The following is a 27,740-nucleotide window of genomic DNA, read 5'->3' on the forward strand; positions in this document are numbered from 1 at the left end:
TCCTCATCCAAGATTAAGTAGAACGCAGTGTCGGCCTGGTGTTTAGGGGCCTGCTTGGCCGCCTATCTGGAAAGAGAGGTAGGGTTTGTAGCCTCCGATAAGCACTGGACCCTGGGAAAATGGGAAATGGGAAAATGGCGTGTTTTGTAACCATGTGCAGCATTCTCCAATTCAATATTTTTCATCTCACCATGAATTATTCTCTATTAAAAGGAGAATGCATGCGGCAGACTAATCCTCATTTTGATCCGATTACTGATATAACAACAACAAAGTTATATTGGCTCAAAGCGAGATTCTTAATGGAATAGACTGAAAATGTATGATTAATTTCACCGGCAGCACAAGCGTGTGTGCTTGTGTGTTTAGGTATCAGACAAGGAAGGATCACAGGCCACTAAGTAGTTATCTGAAGTTAAGGCCAGAGTGTTTCTGCAGGAGGATTGAAAGCCACCCAAGCCTGTAATTGGGAAAAGGGCCATTTGGACCATCAGAGTTGTCCATTTGTTTTTAAAAGGGAAAAGCGATTGATGGTCAGCATTAAGCAGATCTGTGAGAGATCTAAATACTTTCCATGGGCTGCAATCTTTACTTCCTGTTCCAAAGATACAGGCCTTTAATGATTGGATGAGAAACCGAGATAGAAACAAAGCTGTAAGCCAATCAGATGGAACCGATACCATACGACTTCTACCTATTGACCCTTGCGATCCTTCCTTCCTTTAGAGATTCTTCGAGTTAAGATCAGTCTCTGTCACATACAGCGACTTGAGACAAATCAGCAATAAACAGGGACCTGAATAACACTATTGCTTGTTTCAGCTTCGATTGTGTTAATTAGCTTTTGTGTAATGACTTTTGGTGGAAATGTAGTTCTTGTAATTGAAGTGTTTGGGTTCCACTTTCTCTTTTATTTCCACTGAACAGGATTTCACCTGCATCACAATCCTCATGTTAGACTGGATACCTTCACATCCCTGTTCTCACCACCTCACTAACATACTCAAGGCGCTGTCAGTGCCTGAAAGTGTATTGATCTACTCTCTACATGCACAGTATTGACAGGTTGTGCACCAGCATGCTGTGTAGACCTGTGGGTGGGAACTTTTCAACAGGAAAATGAAATATCAGCATCATGGAGCCATGAAATGTTAACTCATCTGTGCTTTTTTTTAAATATAATTATTATTCTTTCCTGTAGTGTTCTTCTGGAAGTTGAATTAAGGTGAAATTCACAAAGGATGCACACTTGCTACTACACCAGAAATGGCAGCTTAAACTGCTGGAGCTGTACAAATGGGTCCTCAGAGGACCTCTCCATTTCTTTCTTCTCCTTCAGAGTGTAAAGTTTTCCAACAGCTGGTAGACGATAAAAAGTGAGTGCGCTGGGGCTCTGATTGCAAAGCTTTCCAGAGGTTTTATGGCGGGGGGGAAATAACTGTTCAGTTATGGCTGCAGCTGAGCTGATGTACTGTAAGTAACCTAATTCACTTTTATCATTCACTGTATCATTTCCATTATGTCCAATCAATCATCATGATTATCACATTAATAATATAATCCTTAAAGTGGAAACAGACAACTTTTCAACTTTCCTCCCCTAGCGTTTCCAAATGGTATTATTGTTCTCGCCACTGTAGCAAAGACAACTGGATCACTCTCTATTTTCCTCAGTGCCTAGCTCCATGAAGAAATGATCAACACCACTTTGGAAATAAGAGAGGAGAAAGAAGCATGTTCACTGAAGAGGTAGATTGAAATTGTCACTTTTGTCAATTTTATATTGAATTTGGGAACAGGCAAATGCTATTGGAATGACGTGCATTGCATAGTAATAACATAATTTTTTTGAATGTTATTGCTTCGCACAAACAAGTAACTACAGCAGGGGTTGGTGTTGCGGTGGAGGGGGGATTAACATTAGAAGAAAACATTTGGTGAAAAAGCCTGAGTTTGTTCATTCATTTAGTCTATAATGGAGACATGAAAGCAGATAGAAATTCTTTAGTATGTGTTGAGAAAAGTGAATTGGTAGCATGTTTATGTTTTTACAAAATGAAAGGAAAGGAAACCAGGCTTGTATGTAATCCAGTGTTAGTGTTTGTAATTTGATCTCAGTTGCCAGATCATGGTTGCTTATTGCATGATGGAAAAAGATAATTATTGACTGACTTTTTTATTAAAACAACATGAATTTGTTTGGCTGCGGAAATAAATACCAGGTAACCGGGCAACACACCAGTTGCTCCTCTGTTGTATTTCTTACAAAGCAGCTGCTTGTCGAGTGCTTGTTGCCCCCAGAATTCTGGGATATGTAGTATTAAACTGCATTTGCTATTATCCAGTGATTACGGGTGTTGCCATATCAACATGGCCTTTAACTGACCTGATAACATGTTTTTTCAGTACTATTTGGACTGGCTTAATTCCCAGATTGAACAAGAACAGTAGGAGTGCACATCCAACATGTTTTGAGTTGTAGTAGAGAGTTGAAGCAAAATGGTAAAAATCCACTTGAACCCAAGGTCTTTGTCAAACAAATTATCCTCATACGGTCAACATCATACTGAATTTGTGTTACGTTCAGTTTGAATTCACCAAAATCTGCATGGGGCAGATGGAACCTTTTTTACTATTCATGCCCTTTTGGTATTCAGCCTCTCGGCCATCCCTTGTCTCAAGACGAGTCCTGCTCTCCTCTATCCAAGTCTCTTTGTTCTTTCTAAAAGTGCTCGTCTTCCACTGAAGCCGCCACTGTTGCTGTGTCTTTGATGTGAGTCGGGGAGACGGCAGTGAGTTCTCACCTGTCAGCTTTCATGGCTCCCTGAAGGTTGACTTTGAGCCGGTGTCTGTTAAATTGGGATTGATCGCAACAACAGGAGCCACACATTCCACACACTCGAGGGGAAAAATGGTGCATTTCCTGACAGTCGCGCAGAGGTTGCTGCTGTATGCTGAAGAGTGCGGTTTTTTGAGGCAGTTTGATGTGACCACGGAAGCCATTTGTTTGGGGTTTCATTTTTTTCTGTGGAGTGGTGGGATGTCAAGGGAGGTAGCGAGATATGTATGGAATGCCTAATGCCCATATCAGACTTATTGGATAGAGGTCCTTCCTGGAGCATGTCTGAATCACAAACTGAAGAGTTACAGTTAGAGAATGATAAATACCCCATTTCATCTGAAGCCTTCGACCACAGCATCCCTCCTGAATCTGAAGCCAGGTCTGCCTCTCTCTACCTGCTTCTGTCTCAACAACATGAAGACTGCATGCCAATTGTCAAACTTAATGCTTGAGCTGTCAAGCCCCACATGCAGGGTGAAATTTCAAAGCCCCCCCCCCATTCATTTTGCATCGTAAGGTTAACTTCCACTGTGTCTGTTGTGGGAATGTCTTGATTCTCGATGCAGTTAGGTTTACTGATGCTTTAGCAGAAAACAATGAGCAAAGGTGAAAGAGGTGAGCTGATTGGCCTGCGGGTAACAGCAACATAAACATTGAAGGGAAAGTTTGTAAGCCCCCCCCCCCCTACTGCCTTATGAGCAGAGAGCCAAGAAACGCCTGATCCCCAGGCCGCTTCTAAAGCCATCATTGATCAGGAGAGAAATTTCTTTGGCTATGCAATCTCAAATAAAGTCTCCTTATCTGCAGTGATAAATGTGTGAGAGGGAGAGAGAGGGGGAGAATAGAGAGATGGGATAGAGAGAGAGACCATTAAAGGAGGAGAAAAAGGAGAGGAGAGCCCCCCACGGATGCTACTGTCAGCTGTGGGAACCCAGATGAAAGTGGTGCAGCCAGATACCAGCGCTCTTTGATCGTGCCTTTGTGTGATAAACATCGCGCTATGCCAGCCATGCTCAATGCATCGTGCCAGCCCGGCTGTGAAGGTGAAGGGCTTTGAGCAGGCTTCCAGCTCAGCTCTGCTCAGGACCAGCAGGCGTTTGCCATGCCAGAGAGCTGTCTGCAGCACAGAGCCCCTCTGAAGAGCACACACACACACACACACACACACTCTAACACGCACACACACACACCGACACATTCTCAAGCAGATTGCTCTCACTTTCCCTTTCACTGTCTCTCTCTTTTTCTTTTTTTCTCTTTCATTCTGCCCCCCCCCCCCTTGAGATTTTTTTTTTTTTTTTCCCCGAGTAGAAGTTGAGATACTCGTTAAAGATGCAGCCTCGATTCCAGAGGCAGCCGCTCCTGCTGTGGAGCTGGAGTCCTATTTGAACCAATAATCATCAAGTTTTCAAAATTAAAAGTGTGCAGGGAGAGCATGCACGGTTTCTCTCTGTATGTTGTAATAGTAATACGGCTGTTGAATATTTCATATCCACCACTGCTTTGAAACGGTGCAGGTTTCGCGATGTTAGGTGTAACAAGGGAGGTATGAGGGAATTCTGCCAATGCTGCCTGCATATATCCTTACCCCTTCGTTTTTATTCTTTTCTTTCTTTTTTTTATACACAAACCTGTGCGAGCTACACTTTTTTATTCTCAGCACCAGCTTGTGCGTACTGTAACAAAGCCACATGGTGATTTTGATTCATTGAAAAGAGAACAGGATTACTCTTGCTTCACAGACAGCCGGAGCGATGTAGAGAGCATAGTGTGTACGTTTGAGAAGGGAAAAGAGTGAGACAGAGAGAAGGGAGGAATGAATGCCATGCATGTGTGGGAAGTGGTTTTGGCAGGGTTTGAAATTAATGATCTCAACATGTGCTGTAGTTAAGAATCATCAGAAAGAAAAGTGCAGACAAAAGCACTTGCAGCATAGCCATGCAGGGGCCACAGATGGAGAAACCACAAGGACTGCGAAACAGAAGCTATGGAGAAAACTTTTGTTAAAAAGAGAAAAAAAAACATGTTCTTTTAATAAAAAATGTCAACTTTAATGCTGGAAAAGTCTTGAGCGCTGCTTCTGCTTGAGATCTAAAAGATCCCAGCTGCCACTCGAGGACATGCCGGCTCTCAGCCTACGACACAGTCCACTTATTTAACAGAAAGAAAAAAATTCAGTTTACTGGCTCTTTGGAGCTGAGAGACGTGCCAATCAGACCATCTCCATAGCAGCATGTTACATGTAAGTGGGAGGGCTTGACACATGTGAATGACACCTTGCGGCCGCTGCGCATAGCCCGATGCAACATCTCTTAAGTAATGCATATTTCACGCAGATGGCCAGTTTATGAATATGTGACCCTGGGTTCATGATGCGTGGTGAAGCTGCTATAAATGAGTCTCAGAGCTGTTCCCTGCAGGATAAATACACACTTTTATTGGTCTGGCAGGAAGTGGAAATGGTGGGGGCTCATCGGGACGTCCCGTCAAATCGGATATCAAATATTCACCAGACTATGAAAAGATGAAGGTCATCTCAGGGTAACTGGCTAAAATGCAACAAATGTGACTGTGGTTTGTAGTGCATATATATATATATATATATATATATATATATATATATATATATGTGTGTGTGTGTGTGTGTGTGTGTGTGTGTGTGTGTACATATGAGAAGGAATTTTAAAGGAGATATTGGAAATTCACTGGAGAGTATTCAGGGCAAGTTCACCTATTTTTTCTGTTGTCATCTAATTGTGTCTTTTGATGTTTTAAAATTCTTGTTACTACAATTTTTGTGATTTTCATGTTTCAGCCTCAGCTGAAAGATTGCGTTGTCCTTTATGAAAGAATAAGAATTGCGCAACACCTTCAGGATCCAAACCTTTTTAATTGGAAGAGCCAGACTTACATATGCAATGACTTTTATCTGACATTTTGTTAATTCTCTGTTAAACTGAAATTACAACAGAATAAAATTTAAAGAAAATAGTTTCATTTCTACACAATATACAGGTGGTCTCTAAAATGCCACAGATGTCAGTGGTAGAAAAAAATCCTATAAAATATATGCAGATCTGGGGAATATATTGCAGTTCTGAATGCTTTGAACTCCAAAATGAAAAAACTGCACACATGAGTTGCAATGCTACACACAGAACACAATTTGGTTTAATTGGACAAACTAAAAAAAAAATGTGTTAAGTTAAAAGTAAAGCAGAGATATTTTCACATTCTTCAAAACCAACCAACCCAGCTGAGGAGAAATGTAAGGAATCTACATGCAGCCAATATTTAACACACATCTGAATCCTATCTGCAACTGTCTTACAATCGATACCTTTTTAAGACAATAGCAAACATTGAGTGAGATATCACCAAGTGTGTCAAAGTGTGAAGGGGGTTGTCAGAGCCCACGAAGCGTATCCAACATTGTCATTGCCGCTTGCCTGTCTGCCTGCGGAGAACATCCGCCGTTGACAAGAGGTGAGCTCCAGCTCCTCTCTGCATCAGTTTTGGATCACTACTCTCAATCAAAGCCAGGAGAGGAGGGCCTGCATAATGTGACAGAGCCTGTCTCTCTCTTTGCCTTTTGATGCCTGAGGAAGGCTCAACCAGAGCAACCCCTGTCAGAAACCTGCCCAAAGGCCTAGACACAAAGAGATCCAGAAATATAAGGAGGCAGATAAACAGACAGACAGACAGAAAGTTGCAGACAAACAAAAGAGCAACAAAGAGGCTAAAAAAGTGAGGATGCGATGAACAGACAGGTAGTGATAAAGAAGGATGCATCAAAGCTGTAAAAAATCTAGCTTATACAAATACTATCAGCACGTGATAAGACTACACTTTTCATTAAACAGCCCTTGTGGACCGGCTAAATGTATTTGCAAATAATGGCAGTCAGATTTAATGACATTATGAGCCATTAAAAAAAAAAAAAAAAAGAAAAAAAAAAGTGACTGATCTTATAATCTCCTTGTTTCACATTGATTGCCATATCTGATATCTTGTTTCATATCTTTCCTCATCTAATGCAGTAACAGCTGTGGAAATCGGAGCTGATGTGCATTGTTAACTGTGTTTATTGTGGTTGTGTAATTACAAACTGTATAATGCGCAATCTAATTTATTAGATTAGTAAAAGGATTGTAAATCAGTAATTGTGAGACGGTGTTTGCTCGCTGCTCGGCTCAGACGGTGCTGTTGTAAACAGTGCCATCTAGTGCACTCTAGCCGGGTTGGACAGAGGCTTTGAAGCTGTGAGAGGAGCTCAAGAGGCAAGGAGGAGAAGCTGTACAGCTGGCAGCGGTGCATGGAAGACATGAACGTCTGCCTGTTGAAATGAAGTAAGAAGATGTTGCGTGTTACTTCTCCCACAGCAGCACTCAGTCAGGGAAGCAGACAGGCTGTTTGTAACCATTTAATGCAAGATAGTCGTCCGTCTTCTGAAGTGAGACGGCCCGAACCTAAAGTATGTCAACCGTCTGGATTTATTAATCTACATATTTAACATTTCAAATAATCTTTTGCCCTAAAGAGAGCACTCTACTCTTAGAAAGAAGTTGGGATTAATATAAAAAAGTTGCCCCTAGGTGAAAATATGTCTTCACTTTAACTGCATCTTTAATGAAACCTACAGGCAAGGAAGGTCATCTGAGGATACGCTCATGCAGGAAGACGTAGAGGAGTTGGAAACTACCGCTCATGTCACCGCAGCGCATTCCTCAGCTTTTACACCACGGAAAAGAAAGCATTATACCAAATTTACCACCCAATCATACCAAGATTGGTCCTGGGACATACACGCAGTCAGACTCTCAAAATAACCCTCGACCAGACCCAGACTGGACCTCTTTGAGCTATTTCTTATTCTGCCGTGGCAAAATATCAAGGAAAATATTAGTCAAAACTTGCCACTTGTGTGTAAATGAGATCAAGATGGATTAGGAGCTCTGGATTCTATTTGAGGCCTTATGAACCACAAGATTTCCATCCGCAGCTGAAAGCCAGTGGAGACCCAGATGTGCGGTGCAGAGACGGGGCAACTTTGAATGTGATTTCCTCTCTTAAGCCTTTAGTGTAGGTAAAGGCATTATAGCCGATCAAACCTTTTAGCCCTCCTACTTGTGGGATTTGATGTGCATTACTGACAGTGAGAAATGGCCTGCCTGAAACACAATATCTCACTTCAGTGAAAGATGGAGAGGAGAGAGGGGGAGTGGAGAAGCAGCATGGAGAGGGGTATTGGCTGACAATAAGAAATACAGAAACACATATACTACAACACTGATTCCCAACATGGGGGATGTGCTTCTATAGTTGCCATTGGGTACTTGGAAAAACTAATTTGGAAATATAAAAAATATGATTTTTTAAAATTAACAAACTGTATCCACATATATTTATTCATCCATAAATATTATAAATTGGTGTGATGCTGATATCATGGATAAATGGTTTAAATAGTTACATAAAAGTAATTCATAACAGGTTTAAATAGCTAAAAATAAGCAGTTGAAATAATTAACTAAAAGTATGGATACGCAATAAAAATAATTAGCCAAAATGAATGGATAAACCCAACAGTCAGCTAAAAGCAGTGGATAAAAAGTTGAAATTATTGTTAATTAAATTGTTTAAATAGTTAAATAAAAGTAATTTCAAAATAGCCAAAAATAAACAGTTGGAATAAATGGGTAAAAGTAATGGATACACAGTTATGCATGTAAATGGTTGAAAGGTTCAGCTTCTGCCACTTCAAGTAGTGATACAAATGCAAACCTGACCAAACCAACCTAAACATTGACAGTTCAATGGTATGAAAAAAAAAATATTGCAAAATATCCACCTGTATGTAGTGTTATTCAACATCCACTTTGACATCACTTGAAATGAAAGCATTCGGAACATGATGGATGGGGTGGATGAACGGGTACTCAAGCTCATCTGACAAGGATGTAGGGGTACATCAGACATAAAAAGCTGGGAACCGCTGTACCACAGCGCAGAGCAGGGTTTGGACAGGGTTGCATTCATATACTTAAACATGAACTGAATCATTTAAAGCAGACAATTTCTAAGATATAAAATTTAAAGACATTTTTACAAAGGACTCACATCCTTGACAGCTGAGTCATCACTTGCCAATTTCTATTTGGAAAAAAATGTTAATTATTTTGGTTTGAGCTGAGCGAAAGTCACAATGTCTATTGATATATTTCTAAAGAGCCTTAAATAAAAAGTGAATGAAAAAATGATGTAACGCTCTTGCCCGACATGCTCTGAGGCAGAAAGGGAGAAAGGTGAAATAAAAACTATATTGAGGTGGCTCTTCCATAATAGACTTTTTCACCTCGCTGTATTCAGTCTTACCTTGGCTTATCAGTGCCCTTGCCCATGATATAATTGAGCTTTTCAAAGTGGCGACATATTAAAAGCCCCACGTATGGATTTGCATTTGAAAATGACTACAATTTAAGACTTTTATTAACAAAGTGGCTTGCTGTAATTTTTATAACCTGGGCAAAGTTAGTGGAGCTGAAAGAAACCAGATGTTTCCCTTGACCGGCTTTCACCCTGTAAAGGACATGTGCTGCTTCTGATATGGATACAGGGCAAAAAAAAAGGACTCTACTCTACTGTGTTGTGGTTTCAAAGTCAGCTGGACCCATGGTGTTATATCCACACCTCCTCTGCACATGTTCATGCACACACACACACTTCCTTCCTCTAAGCAAACCTTCCTATAGGGACTTCCTGCTCTAAGTGTTGTTTGCTTAGTGCCCACTCATCTCCCACCTCCTTGGCAGCCACTTCCTCTTCCTCCTGCTGTGTTCCTGTGTATGTGTGTTTGAGTGTTAGTGAGTATGCATGTGTGTGTCTTAGGTTCATCCACATGCTGTTTGCATGTTAGCACAATGTGCAGTTGTACATGTAACTTCACAGGTGCATGTGCTTCTTCCATATGTGTATGTACGTGTTCATATGAGCTTTGTAAACCACACTGGACAGATGTTCATCCGGCCAGCTGACCCTATAAGATGTTCGCCTAATGTGCAGTGGGTGACCCCCCCCACCCCCGATCCTCTCTGACCACTGAGCTTGTATCCCTCCATGGGAAATGTCCTGAGAGAGTGGATATACTGGAGGACCGATACACTCAGTGGGACTGTGGGGGTGGAAACGTACCAGCTGAAATTTCTCTGCATAGTGCCAAAACCCCCTAGAATAGTCCTGAAGGTTGATTTATGTGTAAGTGCACTGTCTGCTGTCGATATAGTTCCCAGTCGGCATGTCAAAACCTGTCATATTCATCTGACAGTGCACATCCATAGAGCCGCATGCGCACAAACACAGTGCAAAGCTCATTATCTTTTGGTTACAGTTCAAAATTTTCTAAAAATATTGGAAACTACACTATTACACCCATGCATATAAATGTTGCAGGTTCACACAGAGATGTTTTTATCTACCAAGCACGTCAGAACTCTGTCAAGCTGTCTTGCGTGACACAAACACACCATGCCATCGGCTCCATCTAAGACCCTCTGGCAGTTTTTAAAGCCATCTGGGAGAAGGGCAAGATAGCCTACAGCAATGTAGTAGTTGATCCCTTTCCCCTATGTATGAATTTTATTGCAAAAGCTTGAACTCTTTTCACTCTGATAATGTATTTTTAATTATTAGAAATGTATTTTGCTCATGTATTCATGTTTTTTATTCACATTTAAGGTTCAAAATTATTGTCTGTCTGCGAAAGCCATTCTACCCTGTGTGACTGCAATCAAAAGATTTACTGTCCAAAAAAACACAACTATCAGTGTAGTCGTTATGTATTAAAATAAGCCTTTTTATTGCATTATCATTTCCACGCAAGCCTATTTTTCTGGGGCACCTGCATGCATGTCTAATAGTAAATATGTAATGAGTAAGTGGAAGAGTGACGTGATCTTTGCCTTTCAGAGCCACTTTTCCCCCCGACCCCGGAGTCCAGAGGTTAATGACATCATTAGCATTCTGTTGGGGCTTGCCTGGCCTCTCTTTCCCAGCAGGGCTTGGGCTCTGCTCAGAGGCTGACTAAGCCAGGGACTTAACACTGGGCAAGTCTGTGAGGAGAGATTGTGTGTGTGTGTGTGTGAGAGAGAGAGAGAAAGAAAAAGAAAGAGAGAGAGGGAGGTGGTGGTGGTGGTTGTGTGATCATCCTGAAAGTGTCACAGGATACTGGCACTGTGAGTCAGAGGCTGAGGATGAAGGGGAGGAGGATGAGAGGGGGGTTGGAGGGTGAGTGGGTGGATGGTGGGTGGGTGAGGGGGGACAGGACGTGCTAAAGAGTGACTAGACCTGTGAATCAGAGGGACTGTCCATTAGCCAAGGGCACACACACACACATGCACGCACACACGCACGCACACATACACATGCTTTGTTAGATGATGTGTATTCCATAATTTTACACCTAACATTTATCCCTTCAACGCTGATGTGCCCAATATTGCACTTTCCACCTAAAGACTCCTGGTGAGATACTCACACTAAAAACAAACATGAAGTTGCCTGAAACTGAAATAAAACATTTTTTCCATAGTGTTCAACATTACGCACCTCATATATTCTGTCTGGGATTGTTTAGTGCTAGTGTAAAATATTGTATTCAAATCCAAGGAACCATTTTTTTTAATGTCTGGGCCATTACACAAAGTGGAAAATTCAAATTATTATTGTGTATCATTTAAACAGGCATTTCCCCTAAATTCAGCATGAGATATCTTTGGAAACCTTTAAACTGAAGTTCTGTGTTTAACAGTGTTTGTCTTCACACATGAGTTTGTTTGATGGTCCCACAGAATTGTCCAAGGGGTTAAACAGGTTCAACCTAATCCAAATATTATAACCCTAAACCCCAAGACTCCACTCTAATAACCGCTCTGCAAAAGTGAGTGTGCAGTAAGCGAATGGCAGAATCTCAATTTTCTTACTCTGTACTTATAAGTATGCATGTAGTGTACAAGAACACACAAAGAAAATAGACACGCTTTCCAGTGTGGTTTTAGGCCCATCATGGCCTAAATAAATGGTTAGTAGCAGCCTAACCGCCCTCTGAGGGACACTCCACTGACTCAGTGTTATTCTGGTGCCGTAGTTCCAGTTGAAGAGAAGCTAGCTCTGGTGGAAACACCAGACCCAAGACTCATACTCCCTGTTATTTCCTCAGTCCTAATTGCTTTTGGTCTGTGTTTGTGTGTGTGAATGTGTATGTGTGTTTTCATTTCTTTGCCAAGGGAGCAGAGGGAAAACAGTTATGTAACTAAGGCCGATGCCTTGTGGTTCGCCGTCCTCGGGGAAGCGCCAGCGCTTACCTCCCTCACTTTAATTTCATTTTCACTTTTTCCATGTGATTCATTTCCATTTTCAATTAGATCCCCACATAATACTTCATATCAGGCATAAGGAGAAATACAACACTGACTGCCAACGCCTTTAGATTTATGTCACTGTGTACCATGTCATTAGAGTTAGCTGGGCTAGAGGCAGAATTCAGCACATTCATAAATAAACCTTGCACACATGATTAAGGAAACGTAGCATTTAGAGAATGACCACTTTGATGATCATACCCTTCTGATGGAATTTACCTTCCAGCATGTTAGACAGACTGAGCTAGAAATGGGGAAAATGCCAAACCTTGACGTCTTGGCCTGTTGTCATACTTCTGGAAGAAGAACTGGAGCAATGACTCAGGAGATTCTGTTTTTCCCCTCAGGTGACTCTGAGGGCCATGTCAACACATTAACCGAGGAGGAGAAAGAGAGGGGAGAGGCAGTGGGGGTTATAGAGGAAGTGATTTTCCATACGGGTGAGTCGTACTTCAGACTTGGACTGAAAGTCTTGGTAGCAGAAAGCAAGCTGAGGTGCTCACAGCAGTGTGCCAGTTCTGGAACAATGTGGGTATGTCACACCTCAGTGCCAGAGCACTGAACTGACCCAAATATAACCTGGACACTATGACGTTGCTGGGTTCTCCACTTCTCATGTCAAAACCATTTCAGCTGAGTGTCAGCACGGAAATAGTTTCAGACTGGATGTAATTTACAGGAATAAAACAACCAAAAAATAAATTAAAAATCAGAACACCAAACAAGAAAACAACAAAAATTAGGATAGTAGTGGAATGTCCTAATTATTTCAGTCTTTTGGATGCTTTTCTTTCTGCTTTTAATTTTTCAAATCTCTTTAGTATTTATTTTTTTTAAAAATAAAACATAAAACTAGCTAAATGCTAACATCAGCATGCTAACATGCTCACAATGATAATGCTAACATACTGATGTTTAGCCGGTATACTTTTTACCTATGTCTTAGTTTAGCATGTTAGCATGCAAATAGGGAAGTTCAGCAGATGGTGGCGCTAGAGGACAAGGAGATCATCAAAGTTGTTACAACTCATCTTTGATAAAGACAATTTGTCCTTGCCAAATTTCATGCCAATTCATCCAATAGTTGTTAAGACACTTCACTAAAAAACAACAAATCAGTCTGCTGGTGGCACAATAGAAAAAGTCAGAGGATTACTAAAGTCCATATTAATCATCCTGTGGGGCCCATGATTGTCTGTACAAAATTTCATGGTAATCCATTCAAAATGGTGGACTGACCGGCTGACAGACATTACCATCTATAGAGCCATGCTTCTAGTATGGCTAAAAATAAACAGACAGTTAAGGTAAAGGCAAACTATGTAACTTTTGAAAGAAGAAATACATTTTTTCTTGTTGAAAATGAAAAGCCCAATTTATAAGCAATAAAACTCAGTTGCTGCTATGATTCAGTCTTACTTAGTCTGGTATGACCAGTAGCTTATGGTAATTAGCTAATGTTAGCAAACTTTAGTTAGATATGAAAGAGCAACTGACATCAGCCTAAATGAATCAGTTTTCTGACTTTATAGCTCTTCTCTACCTGTGATACTGTTACATTATGTTTTGGCACTCACCATTATCCCATAATTGTCACTTGTGCCCACATAGGCTGCTGTTCAGCAAAAGTCTTGCTTTAAGCGACAAGCTACATATTTACAGTATGTGTCAAACCAATTTCAAGTCAATTATTGACCTATTGTCTCTTATACTGTTAATGTTTTCCTGCTTAAAAGACTATTTCCTAGTATTTCAAGGTTCCACTAAACAAAGTATGAGAGAGAGAATTGGTTATCTATTTTATCTTTCCCATCAAATCTGCAACATAGCACAGATACAGATTTGTCATTGTAAGGTTGCTGGTTTGATTACAAGGACCAGCTGGTTGATTCATGGAAATGGGAGGTAATAACTCACTCACCTCCCTCAATAATTCCACTTAAATTTCCCCTCAGCAAAGCAATCAAACCCCGTGATGCTCCAGAGAAGCAGAGAGATGGAGCAATAATTAGTTACACTGCGCTCTGAGAATTTTCTGCACCGTAGAGAGAAGCTGTGAACAGCCCAAAGATGGTGTATTCATTAAGATACTCGCTTCTGTAATCACATGTAACCCTGGTGGCCGGGGATCAAATCCCTCCACCATCCGCTCTCTGGTGTCTCTCCATGTGCTCTCAAGCGCTGACTGGCTAAATAAAGATAAAACTGCTCTTTAAACAACAGAGTGAAGTTGTGATGAGAGATGCAACACGTCCTTCTGTATAAATGCTCATAAGTGTGTCCATGCGTGTGAGCATTCTAATACAGCAACAACCCTAATGTATTGTCTCATCTGTTACAACCAGCCTGTCCTCCCAAGAAAAATGACAGTAGGCTATAGGTCATAAATTCAGTAGCCAAAAACGACCTACAGTTAAGTTTGGGTGACAGACGTTACAAATTATGACCTGCAAAAGTGACGCAGTTCAGATGATGTCTAAGTGACAAATTTCCATATCTGGAGTTGGCAGGTTGGGTAGATGGCTACTGCGAGTCGGCACAGTTTTTTAAAAACCATAACTATGATTGTCATCGTGTTTACTGTTGCCATGAGGAAGGTTGCCGAACTTTGAGGAAGTAGTAACTTTAATCCACACCACTTTTCACGTGATAATTTAAAACCAAACCGTGATCTTTCCCTAACCCTAACCAAGCGGTTTTTGTGCTGAAACTAGACCTTAACCACAGCATTGTCAAACCATAATACATCATTATTTTTTAACAGTGATTTGTAACGGTTTTGTAAAGCTGTCGATAGAGGCAGTATGTTAGAAAACACTCCAATGGGTCATTGTGGAGCGCATGATGGCATATTAGAAAACACTTCTATGGGTTGTCCTGGAGTGTATGGTACAACCAACCTATTTAATTATGAAGATGTGTTGGATAAGACACTTGATGTCACTTTGGACACAGTGCTCAATTTAAATGCCTCAGAGAGCTAACCTTATCACTCAGCGTTGGCTTTTCTGCCATTCCAACACTGGCCCCCTGAAGAGGAAATCAACCTGTTGTTGAAAGGAAATTGTATTTTTACAGATGCGGTGGCCTGCATACTAAACTATCCACCATACCATACCTGTAAATAACAGCCATTAAACAGCCTGCCTGTCAACTCCTTTATGTTACACGACTGAAAAGTGATCCAGAATTAAACACTTCCTAGTTATCTTAAAACAAGAGGAAGGACGACATACCGCAGCTGAAACACTCTTGTACTAATTGATTCAAGCCATGCAGTCACAGAGAACAAGAGACATGTTTGGGCAAACAATTGCCTAAAAGACAGCAGCATATGTGGTCTTTAGATTTATGTGCAGCTAAAAAAAAAAAAAAAATTGGCGCTCTGCCTTTTGCCTGTCAGGCAATTGCTTATGGCTAATGATATCACGTAAAAAAAGATGCTGGGGGAAGTGCTGCTGTGTGTGTTTATGTGTGTATATGTATGAGGTGGGGAGTGTTTCAAAAGAGAGTGGTGCAATTTGCATGGGATTGATGCACAGCACACCGCAGCGCCAGCAGGAGCAGCACAATATGGTTGTTAAAGCCATGTCTCAGCCCTTTGTACATGTGCTACAATGGCAGACTACTTCTTCTAAGCATGTGCAGCAGATCACTCAGCTTCATGGGTATGCAGGGTTGTGTGACTGTTGAATATTGGATTCACGAGATATGCTGCATTCTAAGCAAAATAAAGTCTGTATTCATGTTACAGTATATGTGACCAGTATTTTTTAATTTAAATCACACCATCACTCCTCTATACTGTCTGTGCTGGATACCTTTCCCCCATGACCAGCAGAAGGGCATCCTGTCCGTTATATTTACTTTGTTTCCTCGACTTTGGCCGACCCTGCAGCATCCTGGCTGCCCAGGAAGCAGGGAGCCTTGTAAATTAGATTAAGATACTGTGTGAATCATTCCATAATGCAGTATCGACATTGGCAGCTGCCAATACAATTCATGACGTCTACATCATCACCCCGAGTGGAATGAACAGCCCTGTCAACTCGCACAGTGGGGTGGAGGGAGCTGAAGGCTGGAGGAAGAAAAAAGTCTGAAGTCATGGATACAGGCAAAGTCATGTGTACATACAGCACACAAATACATATTTAATGCACATATAGCCCACATAGTTCATATTCAGTCAGGTGTCAGAGCACATAATTAATGCACCTCACATTGGTCTTGGATTGAGCTGCAGCCTAACCTCCACATGGGTAAAGAAAAGGGCAATAGTGATACATATTCTGAGCTAATGCCATTTGCAGACTTGTGTCACCCTGAGAGAGGAGGCGAGTTCATGCCTGACCCTTCTCCTTTCACCCCAGGCCCTGGATCTGTGGAATAGTTTTACATATCTAGCCGCCCTGTCCATCTGACATGACCTCAGGGCACATAGGGAGACACGGGCAGGCTTAACCAAATCTCACACAGCCTGGCTGAAAAATGACTCTCCAGGTAATGTGGGCTGGAATCCCCCCACCCCACCCCCACATCCACCTTCCAGTCCCAGGTGAATTCCATGGATTTTAAAAGGACACTTTGAATTCAGCGGAGGCTCTGCTGAGAACAATCAAGGAACATGGCTGGTTGATTATGTACGGTCGGTGTGGGGAACATTCTCATTCATGTATGCATCTCAGCATGTGCAGTTCTTTATATTCATCTTATGAATCTGCAGCTCCCGTCCAGACAGACTTCTGAGGAAAGTCACAGAGGTACAGAACACCAATACATATCCATAACCATAACATATTGCTTCGTGTGTGTTGCTGCACTGTATGCTATTTAATTTTCTTTCTCATGTGTTCCAGACATGTATGCATAATTGTGGGGTTGCACGTGCTACATGTAACATCTGTAAACATCAATAAATCAATACAATCTTTGTAAACAAAATGAAACAGTGGTCAAAATGGTTGGTAACCTTTATTTTATTCTTGTGTTTGTTTGTGTGTTGTTTGTTTCAAAATATGGGATATAATAATAATAATAATACACTTTGTTGCACAAGATTGTATGGTAATACCTGCTCAATTGAAGCTGGAAAAACAGCATCCTCTTCTTGTTTTGTGCCATAAATCAATACCCCTTTGTGTCACAAAGCATCCAGGGACATTTTTCTCCAAATCCAACCAATAGGCTGGAATATACATTGTAGACATTGGTAGAGATACACATGTTTTTGTATTTAGTCATACAGTAATATTTTCATCATAATATTAAATCGTAAATGCTAATCTATCAATGTAAAAAAATTCTATATTGTAGTTCCTTGAATATCATTATGTAATATGTATACTGAAAGATTAGAATCTTGTGTTTTCAATCACTGTGGTCATTTTAAAAAATAACACCTCAAATATGGTGGGTCCCTGTCTTCAAAGCAGTGTGGCAGCCCTACAATGTAACAAATCCTTGAAATTGTACATCCAAATTCATTACAAGGGTTGAATAATCAGGTCTTCTTCTTATTTTAAAGGATAACTGCATTAAAAGCCCAAAATCAACAATGAATCAGCTCTACTAACAAGTGTTGCCTGTGTATCCTATGTGCCACAGGGCCAAAACTATAACAAACACATTATTGAGCCACAATGGTGTTCCCTCATACCATGTACACGGCCACTGTAGTTTATTTTGAGTCAGTACTAGAAATCTTCATGGCTCCACTCGGTTCTGAGGAATCAAGACCCAACCCATCTAAATTATACTTGTTGAGGACTTGTTTTACTGCCATAGGTTTTGAGTCTGTATGTCTATCCAATTTGAATGATCCGAGCATGTTCAGAATCAGCTCTGATCACATGATACATCATTAATTAGCATTGGAGAAAATATTTTAGGAAATCAGTGACCTATGTAAAAGAAAATGTATGCTATTAATGGCACTTACTTTTGGGAATTTGATTTACATACTGTATTAAATTAGTTAGAAAATGATTATGTTCTGTCTATCTATAGTATGTTTTTGTGTTGGTGCAGGAGGTTAAAACAAGACTTTTAATTATCTCTATAAATCAATCAGCCTTTGAAGCATATAAATTATTTTTGGAATTAGTTTCTATGATTTTACATCTGTTCTCAGGACATTATTTGTTATATTAGTGGTCTTTTTGATCACAGCTGCTTGTTAATTGAGTTGGTGCTCTTTCTCTGTCAAACCAAAATGCGGTCAACCCGAACAGACTCTAATTATCCTTGAGTCTATTCGGATCAGATCTGGCTGCACTCAGGCCCACACTTTTTTTGAAAATTAATTCATGCACATTGGGTTTGGGTATGTCTTAGATGTGGTCCAACATTTTGGACCACATACATCATCCTGCTGCCATAAATACTCACTGGTGCACCTATTCCACAACTGAAAATAGTCCCAAGTAAACTCCTTTTTGAGTAATATTTGCTAAAAAAAAACAGTATATTCACTTTTAAAGATTTTCAGTAGGAACCAATGGGATTGAGGCTGAGACACAGGCTGGGGAAATCAGAAATTACTGAGAGACAGACTAACACCTCGTTGGTTTTGGTCTTCTTTTGGGATTTATTAACATTAACAAAAACATAGAATATCACCACCCCTATCTTTTAATTTAGGTAGCCCCCCCACACATGAAAATGGGACGAGTACACGCATACCTAAATATTACAAACAACAATAACGTATAGAATATTCCACCGCACAAACCATAAGAGGAAGTTGTACTGAAGTCCAGTAGTTACCTCCCTCTGGCTGCACTGATGCAATACATTCTGTACTTGGGAGGTCAGAAGTTAATGAAATTCCTGTGTTCAGTTAAATAGTCATTTAGGTAATATACTGTGCTCCATACAAACCAGCCATAAATCATCCTAATTTAATAAACGTAGGAATAATGATGAGACGTCCGGCGAAGACATTTACTCACAGACCTCATCCCACTTTAATAGTCGTGGTGTAAAACAGAAAGACGTCAGATAGCATTTAAATGGAGATGCATCACAGACAATTGGGTCAAATCCTACCTGAGGATTGTGCTCCAGATCACATCTCCTTCCTCTCGTTAGAGGCATTTTCCTTTTTTTCTGTGGAGCAACCTGATTATTCAAATAACTGCTTTCCAGGCAACAGAATAACTTCCAGTCAGGGCTGTAGGGTGTTTCTTTTTTTTTTTCTCTCTTCAGAAAATTCAGCTCGTTTTTCTTAAAATCTTAAAACCTGCCCAAATCTGCCAAGTATCAATTTGGACAAATTATAGCAAAGCGTGCATTAGCCAAGATATATATTTTATAAGCAACACTGTGATTTCAGTAGGAGGCATAATGAAGTGTGAAGGAGAAAATCTGGTGTTTTACGAATCCCTGGTGAATATCATTTTGTTTCATACAGGGGGTTGAATGGACGTTGTTGTTGGGGAAAATTTATAGCCTTTTCAAATATCACTACAGCTAAACAGCAGGGGTCCTTTTTTATTTCAGGTGTATATTTCTACTGAGAGTGGTGCCAAATATAAAACGTTTCTGAATAACAGACTCCAGCTGATTGAGTTCAAAGGAGGAATAAAATGAAGGTCAGCACTGAAGCACGAGAAATATTTTCTTTGATATTTAGTTTCTGCATCTTTGCCACATTTCTTTTTTTTTTTCTCATGTCATAACCACAAGGTGCATACTTCAATCATGCACGCATCAACTGGCGTCTCTTGTTTTTGTCTGCCTCTACCTTGGGCTCCAGTGTTTCATTATAATCTAGTGCCCCCTAATGGATCTAAAGCTTTGGTGCTTCTGAGACCACTGATGAGATGCTGTGAATTTTATCATTAGAAAGAACCATAGTCAAAACCATTCAGCTCATTAGCTGTTTGGAGATGCTCGGTGATACTTTAATGCGCAGGCTTGACTGGCAGGGCTCCCCTCAAAATGAAAGCAGCCCCCATTTGAGGTCTTCTGAAGCAGACAGCCTTCCCCCCCTCTGCCGTCACAAAAAGCCCATTTGGCAGAAGCAACAATGAGAGTCACTATTGCAAGTGGAGCAGCCAGAGAACATCCAGCATGAAGACAAATCAATGAAATCCATTTGACTTTCAAGCCTCAAAATGCCAGGGAGTACAAAAAAGCAACATTTCTCAGTGCCCTATCAGAACCAGCTAATTCTTTTTGACATTTCCCGGCAATTTCCTTCACTATGTAAATGTCTTCCAGCAATCTGATTGAAACAAATGTCATTCATGAGTTAAACAACAACTGGACAGACATTTTTTTTTGTTTTCTACTTTTATCTTGTCTCCCTGAAAGCAATCTTTAATGGCTAAATGAAGCCTGAGGACAGGTGTCTGGGCGGATTTTTTTTTTTTTTTTTTTTTTTTTTTTACAGAATGAGCAGTGTTTTGTCAGCGTCTGCTACATAACCCCTTGCACATTACGATCAGAGCTGGAAGTTCACGCTGTTCATGTTAGATATTACACCCAGTCCACATAGTATTACATTCTCCCTGCGTGTTGTTGCACCAAACTCTAATAAAAATCCTGCCCAGTGTAAACCTCACTTTTGTAACAAGGTTCTTTCCTCTCCAGAGGAGCTACTGTAAAAGTTCAAAGCTGATGCTCCCAGCAGCATGTGGCCTACTCTGCTCCAGAACAACCTGTCTGCTTGTATGGCTGCTGGGGCACATCAATTTAGCTGGGCTGAGATCTGAGGCCGGGAAGGAAAAGTGTCCAGGAGGGCCAGAATGCAAGGGGTTAGAGTGAGAACAGACAAAAGATCTGGCCTGTTTCTGCAGAGGAACGTGGTAGTTATTGTCCAGCTATGCACAAAATTCTGATGGTGATGCAGTGTGTGCAGGCACATGTTCTGTCTCTCTCTGTCTGTTGAATGGTGGCCAGACCTCTAAGCTTCAGTGAACGTCAAATAGCCAAATCCACACGGAACCTTCTGGAGCTCGTCTGCGCAACTGTGAATGGCACTGCACTGGCACTGAAATGGCCCTTGAGGGCTAATTAATTTTCCAAGCTGACAAACTGACTGTGCACCACTAACCTTTCCAAATTATGAAATGAAAGGGACTACAACAGTCAGGATCCTTTGCTGCACCACATATCAACAGGGACATGATCAGTCTCAGAGCTCAGCTGACATGTTTGAGGACATATTGTGGAAAAGTGTGACAGTGGTGCAATGACCCTTCAATGTGCTCTGCAGCGGTTCTCTTTGGTGTTGAGCTTTATTTGACAGACAGTGCCACCCAGTGGGGAAAGATAAAAAGTGTCACAATATCATAAAATAGTTATATTGACTTATGTATAGATCTATAATTGCATTTAAAAGGACAATAAATATTAAGGCCATAACAAGGTTTTTAGTAATACTTTGATCATATGTTATAATTCCAACAGCAGAAGTTTGGACTGGCCACCAAACTCTGTTAAGTTTTCTCTTATTTATTATTTTCTAGTATTTAAAAAAAAAAAAAAAAATTATTTATTCATTTAACTGTTCAGTTGTATTTTCTGTAAATCTTATTAACTGTACCAGGTATGTAATGTATTTGGAGGGGACCAAATTCCTTTCATTTTTTACTGTCTTTAGTTTTGCCTAAAAATCAAAGTCATATTCAGTCTTAAGAAATATCAGAATCAGTCTTAATGTTCTGTTTGGGCTCCAGGAAACCCCAGGCTGTCTTTAACAGCTCGTAGACATTCTTTTTTGTTTTGTCAGCTTAATACATTTCTAAGTTTGTCAGAATTGCATATAAACATGATTTTGAACTGAGGACATGTTATAGAAGTCTACTACAGAAAATGATGCATTAGGTCTATTTGGGATCTCAGAGACTCCAGTTGTTTACAGTACTTATTAGGCAGCACAGTTTCTCCCAAATCCTAAATAAGTCCATAAGAATATTTTGATTTCTGTTATTGGAGTTTTTTTTAACAGTTTGTTGATAAGTAGTCTAACAAGGCAGTTGACACAAAACATTAGTAACATCACTATAACACATAACACACTGTACATTTCTTAGTCTGTGAATTACTTTTTGGCAAACAAAAATAATATATATCTATTCATCCATAGCCCATATAATATGCAAAACTAGTAATAATTTGGAATAACAACAATGCTTTATGGTCATGGAATTTTGTTACCTTCAGCAAATGTGTAAATCCAGTTTATGACAGTGGGAAAGCAAACCAGTCAATATTTTTCTACATATAGGGTGTTAATACAGTCAGAAAAAAAAGCTTTTAACTGAATCAAATTGGTTGCTTCTGTAATTATTATCATTTTTTCCGCAGTGCGGTCTGTGGGGAAATGATCAAGTAAAGCCAATTTTAACAAAACACAAGGGTTGAAACTCCTCCTTAGTCATTATAAACCCCTGAAATTTCCAGGAATATTACAGAAAATCTCCAGTTCTTCTTCAAATCTTCAATTACAGAGAATTTTCACAGACATTACAGAAGACAGACCTTCACTGTCCTCAATGGTAGCTACAGTCCTGATCACAGAAAATCCATAAACTTAAGATAATACAGGAAAATTTTAGTGATACTAATGACTTTAAAACCTAACATAACATAATATTAAAATGTATGACATCACATGCCCTTTAATGTTGAAGCAACTTCCATATGATGAGACGCCGACCTTAAATGTAAAGTTGATGAGTCATGATTCATAAACACAGGAAACTATGTTTATCCTCGGAGCTCAGCTTGATGTGTGGGCGGCCAGGAATTGATAAAGTCATGCATGTGTGAAAAAGCAATTGCATAAGCAGTGATGTGTAATGTCGTAATCAGGGACGTAAATCTTCTTTTAATATTCTACAAGCTCAGGAGACTGTTACCTAATATTTTAGGTTTCATGTTGGGCAGCGTTCAAAGAGGCATAACCTTCTCATTTCTGAGCCTGATGAATGATCTAATATTACACTCATAAAATCTGAGAAACCCTTAAAGCCTTTGCCGGTCCATATGCCATGATTTGTTGGGCTCAGTCACTCATCAAGTCATGATGTTGTATGAAGATTTATAATGGCATGCTGCATGAGAGCCATTTACATGATTCTCTTCCTTCCAAGTGCTTTCTATCACAGCCTCTTATTAGCCCGCTATAACAGGCACTGATAATGTTTATGGAAGTTTCATTGCTTTTGTTGGACAGTAAAACTGGTCTTTTGTGGTTTATGAGGTCATGCTGTTTAAAAGAGTCTGGATGTGAGCTGACTGGGTTTCATGGAGTGCAGAGTGTGCCTTGATCCACATGCTTAAACCTGTTTATTAATGATACAAACACAAGTATGCTCACTTTAAATCTTTATCTGTCTCTTGATAAGTCCACTGATCTTTTGCTAATTAATTTTTATTCACATCCTCAAATGACTTAATTTTTGCTTTTATGGACCCAACATTTATGATGTCAGACAGATGCGGCATTATCTTTAATTAGCAGAGATTACAGTGTAAACATCATGCCCACAATGGTGGGATTAGTTAGAAGAAATGTATCACTTTTTTTCTCATCTAACATTAGCTTATTCCAATTCCATATGTCTTGCTGAATGTACATATATTATTGGCTCTAATAATCTAGAGTTGGCGGAGACTCAGATACATGAACCGGTGTCCTTCTCAATTGTTGGAACATGGATTAGCCATCACAAATTAAATAATATTTTAGGAGGAAAATCTTTTAGTAGAGTGCTCTAGAATTAACAGAATTAATGAAATATATAAGTAACACTCAAATCCAGATACCAAATACCTCTGGAAATATTTAATATACATTTTCAATTTTTGTGTAAATTTATACAATATTTTTTTCCGATTTCTGGAGGCTGCTACAGCTATGTAACAAGCCCAGCTAACAATATCTGCAACAGTAGTAAAGTAGTAAAATAGTAAAGAACAATAAAAATACATTACTTTGCTATACTACATATCAGTCCACCTGAATATCAGCTACATTTTGACAGACTTCACTTAACTTGTGAATGAAACACAGCTAAGTGGACTTCAGGGGGATGAAGGGTCAATTTCACATTAGTTGATTTCTCAGCCTATAAGAGCTTGAGAGCTACATGAGTACAAAGTTCCAAGTTCCAAGTTCCAAAACTTGAAGTTAAGTCAAAAGTCAGGGCTTCAACCTGTTCTGAACGCTTCGTTTGTGGTGTTTTTTTCTACCTTGCTGATGTAAATGCCTGTAAATGGCTGTCAATTCCGTAGCCTTGGCTGTTAAGGTTGTTGCTAAGGTTTTTCTATGTTTTGTTTGCATTGTTCATTCGCATATTTTGGATCAGATTCCAAGTGTATTTAAGAAGTCGACATTTCAAGTGAAGAACGAGAAAAGGAAGTGAAATCCACCACCATCTACCACCATAGTTTGTTTCATGGTTTGTTTATGTCGCCTCACGAGCGGCCAGAAGTCAATTTGGGCTGTGACGCAGCTTCCAGAAGCTAACCAATCAGAACAGAGTGTGCTCATCGGGAGGGGAGCCTTAAAAAGATAGGAGCTAAAATGGCTTGTTTCAGAAGCTAAATTGAGGGGAGTTTTTTTCAAATTGTGAATCATGTAAAGCTACTCTAATGGAGTCCCAGAATAAAAATATAGAGCTGGAAATGATCATAATAGATCCCCTTTAAGTAATCCACTGACTTGTTTAGCGCTATCATGGGGTTGACATTTGTAATTTTGGGATGTCTTGACATCCCAAAGTGTACTGGATGGAAGTGTACTGGATGGATAATCATTAAATTTGGTACAGCCATTTTTTGTTGGACTTTTCATCTACTGACATCATCAGGTCAAATTTTAATTTGTCCAAGGCTTTGGTTTATATGGTTTATATATAGACCAACTAACTTGACTTTGTGTTTGCTAATTACCAACTGTAAGAATGCTAACACGCTAAATGAAGATGGTGAACACAGTTACAGTTAACATTATACCTGCTAAACATGTCAGCATTGTTGCTTTGAGTATGATAGCAGGCTAACTAGCCTTACAGAGTTGCTAGCATAGTTGTAGACTCTTGTTAAAATACAAATTTTCAATGCTTTGAGTAACACAATTGCCATTGCCCCCCTCCCACTATATCTGGATGGTGGCAGACCTAAGTGGAGGATGTCATAATTGACCCCAACCCTTATCCCACTTTCTGTCAAAATATATTACCATGAATATAACTGTATTATTGCTCTTACACTGTGATCCAGATTCTCTTCAAGATGAGCTACCAGGTTTCAGCTTCTTCAAAGTCATATTCACAGCAGTTTCACATTGAGCTTCTAATTATTTAATGTAAAGGAATGTAGAAGCCCATTCAAGCAATCCTGCAATTAAAGGTAGAATCCAGCAACATGTGAGTTGTGCTCCATTTCCTGTGGCTAGATGGGCAGGCAGATGCAAGATATGGTCAGACAGTTGTCAGGGGCCAAGTAATAGGGAGAACATGATGAGATGGGGGAAAGGGGACAAACTGATAGAACAAAACTGGAGGCAGGGGAGCAATGGGAGAGGTGAGGAGGCAGAGAGAGGGAGGCGAGGAGGCTTGTTCAGACGGCTATGTCAGGGGGCTAACACTAATGATCTCTCAGTATCTCTGTCAGCGGGGCCTGTCTCAGCAGGTAGAGGGAAACATGTCAGCAAGTGAGGCAACAATCAGGGAGTACCCAGCAGCTTCACACTGCTGTCTGGCACTCATTTCATCTCTCATACACAGACACACATGTGCCCATGTAACACACATAAGATACCTCTTTATCAAATGATCACAAATCACCCTGTTATATGTTCCGTATTTATTCATGTAATTAACCCAAACTTTGCTGACTCCCAGACCTGGAGAGCTTCCCCTGCTTCTCAGGTTGCAGCTTTCTGACTTTCCATTAGACCCTTCAGCATCTCCAGGCTCCACTGACAGCCACTAAGAACCTCATTAGTGGCAGAGAAAGAGAGAGAGAGCAAGTGGGGAGAGAGACAGAGACGAAGAGAAGCAGACAGCAGCACAGCAGCAAATTGCCAGGGAGCTCATTTAGATGCATGTGTGGTGTGGTGGTGGGGGTAAGGGGGTATAGGTTAGCAGTTGTGGAGGGGTGGTTGCAGTAGGGGAGTGAGGTTGCAGGTCGGAGGCCAGGACTCCCACCACTATCTGCCATCACGACCACTCTGTGAGTGTGCATATTTGTGCATTATATGTGTGACAGGCTGTCAGAGCCACCAGTCAGGCAAACAGGGCCTGCCTCAGCATGTCACTAAACACAACACTGTCTCACTGCTGAGGGGTAATTAGTGGGATGTGGAGTAGGATGGAGGCAGGGAAGAAGTGGGAAAGAGATGGACATAGAGAGTGCAAGATGTGGAAGGTGTTTCATGTTACATTTTGCAAACAAAACCTATCTTATGCAAGATTTTTCTGCAAATGTGTAGTAGCAAAGATGTCAAACAATTTGCTCAAACTAAACTGTGGTATTTGGTTGAATAAAGTTATTTTCTACAAGTCAAGTTACAATTCCCTTTTGTACCTTGCAAGATTTGACTGGATTTTACACAAAGTACAGTGCAGAGATTAGCAGACACTGCCTGCGTCCTTGGTTATGATCTTGTTTGTTTATGGCAGTATACTAATGTCTCAAAATTAATGTGTTCATGATTTACTAATTTTAAAGCCTCCTTGTGTAGAATTTGAAAAAATGAGTCTTTGGTGCCCCACAGTGGTAGTCTCATCTGACTCATCACATGCCATACATAAATGTAGATATTACTGTAGATGAGCAGAGTCCACAACTATACTAGCAGCTCTGTTAGGCTGAACATATGCACAGCAGTACTTTGAGGTAAATGCACATTTCAGCATGCTAACAGGCTAACAATGACAAAAACGTATAAAGTTCACCATATTCACCATCTCAGATTAGCGTGTTGGCACACTAACATTTGCTAGCACAAAACACACAATACAGCTGAAGCTGATAAAGATGTTATTCATTTTGCAGGTTCTTGCTCAGAACAGCAACAACACAACCAACCAATACTAAAGAGTTCAGGCAACCCATTCAGGACAGACCTTTAATGTAAAGGGATGCATTACTTGTGCCATTAGTGGCATTGTTTACATGGTGAAATGCCCATGTGACTTGATGAATGTGGGGAAGACAAAGTGACGGTTGAAAATTCAAATTTCAGAACACAAAAGCATTATTAAGAGACAAGATCTAACTTCTCCTGTAGCAAAACATTTTCTGGAACACAACCACACAACTTTTAGTCTATGCTTTCAAGGCTGTGAAAGTTAATTGCAATAATAAGTGAGATCTGGATCTATTGCTTTTGAAATGTGAAGCATTTTGGATACATAAATTAAACACACTATCGCCACATGGACTGAATGAAGAGCTAGACTTGAGGTGTTTCCTTACAAGGTAAATTTAACTGTTTTTATTTAACATTGGAAATTATACTT

General features: G+C 40.2%; 1 long non-coding RNA gene across 1 annotated transcript; it reads right to left on the minus strand.

Moving 5' to 3' along the window:
* Positions 1-5,712: 5,712 nt before the first annotated feature.
* LOC121888449 lies at positions 5,713-12,820 on the minus strand. Its single transcript, XR_006093243.1, has 2 exons — positions 12,527-12,820; positions 5,713-6,491 (listed from the first exon to the last, which is right to left on the minus strand). It is a non-coding gene; the product is annotated as an uncharacterized LOC121888449 (long non-coding RNA).
* Between the last annotated feature and the right edge of the window lie 14,920 nt (positions 12,821-27,740).

Source organism: Thunnus maccoyii, chromosome 21 (genome assembly GCF_910596095.1).
Source record: "Thunnus maccoyii chromosome 21, fThuMac1.1, whole genome shotgun sequence".
In the NCBI taxonomy this organism is placed as follows: Eukaryota; Metazoa; Chordata; class Actinopteri; order Scombriformes; family Scombridae; genus Thunnus; species Thunnus maccoyii.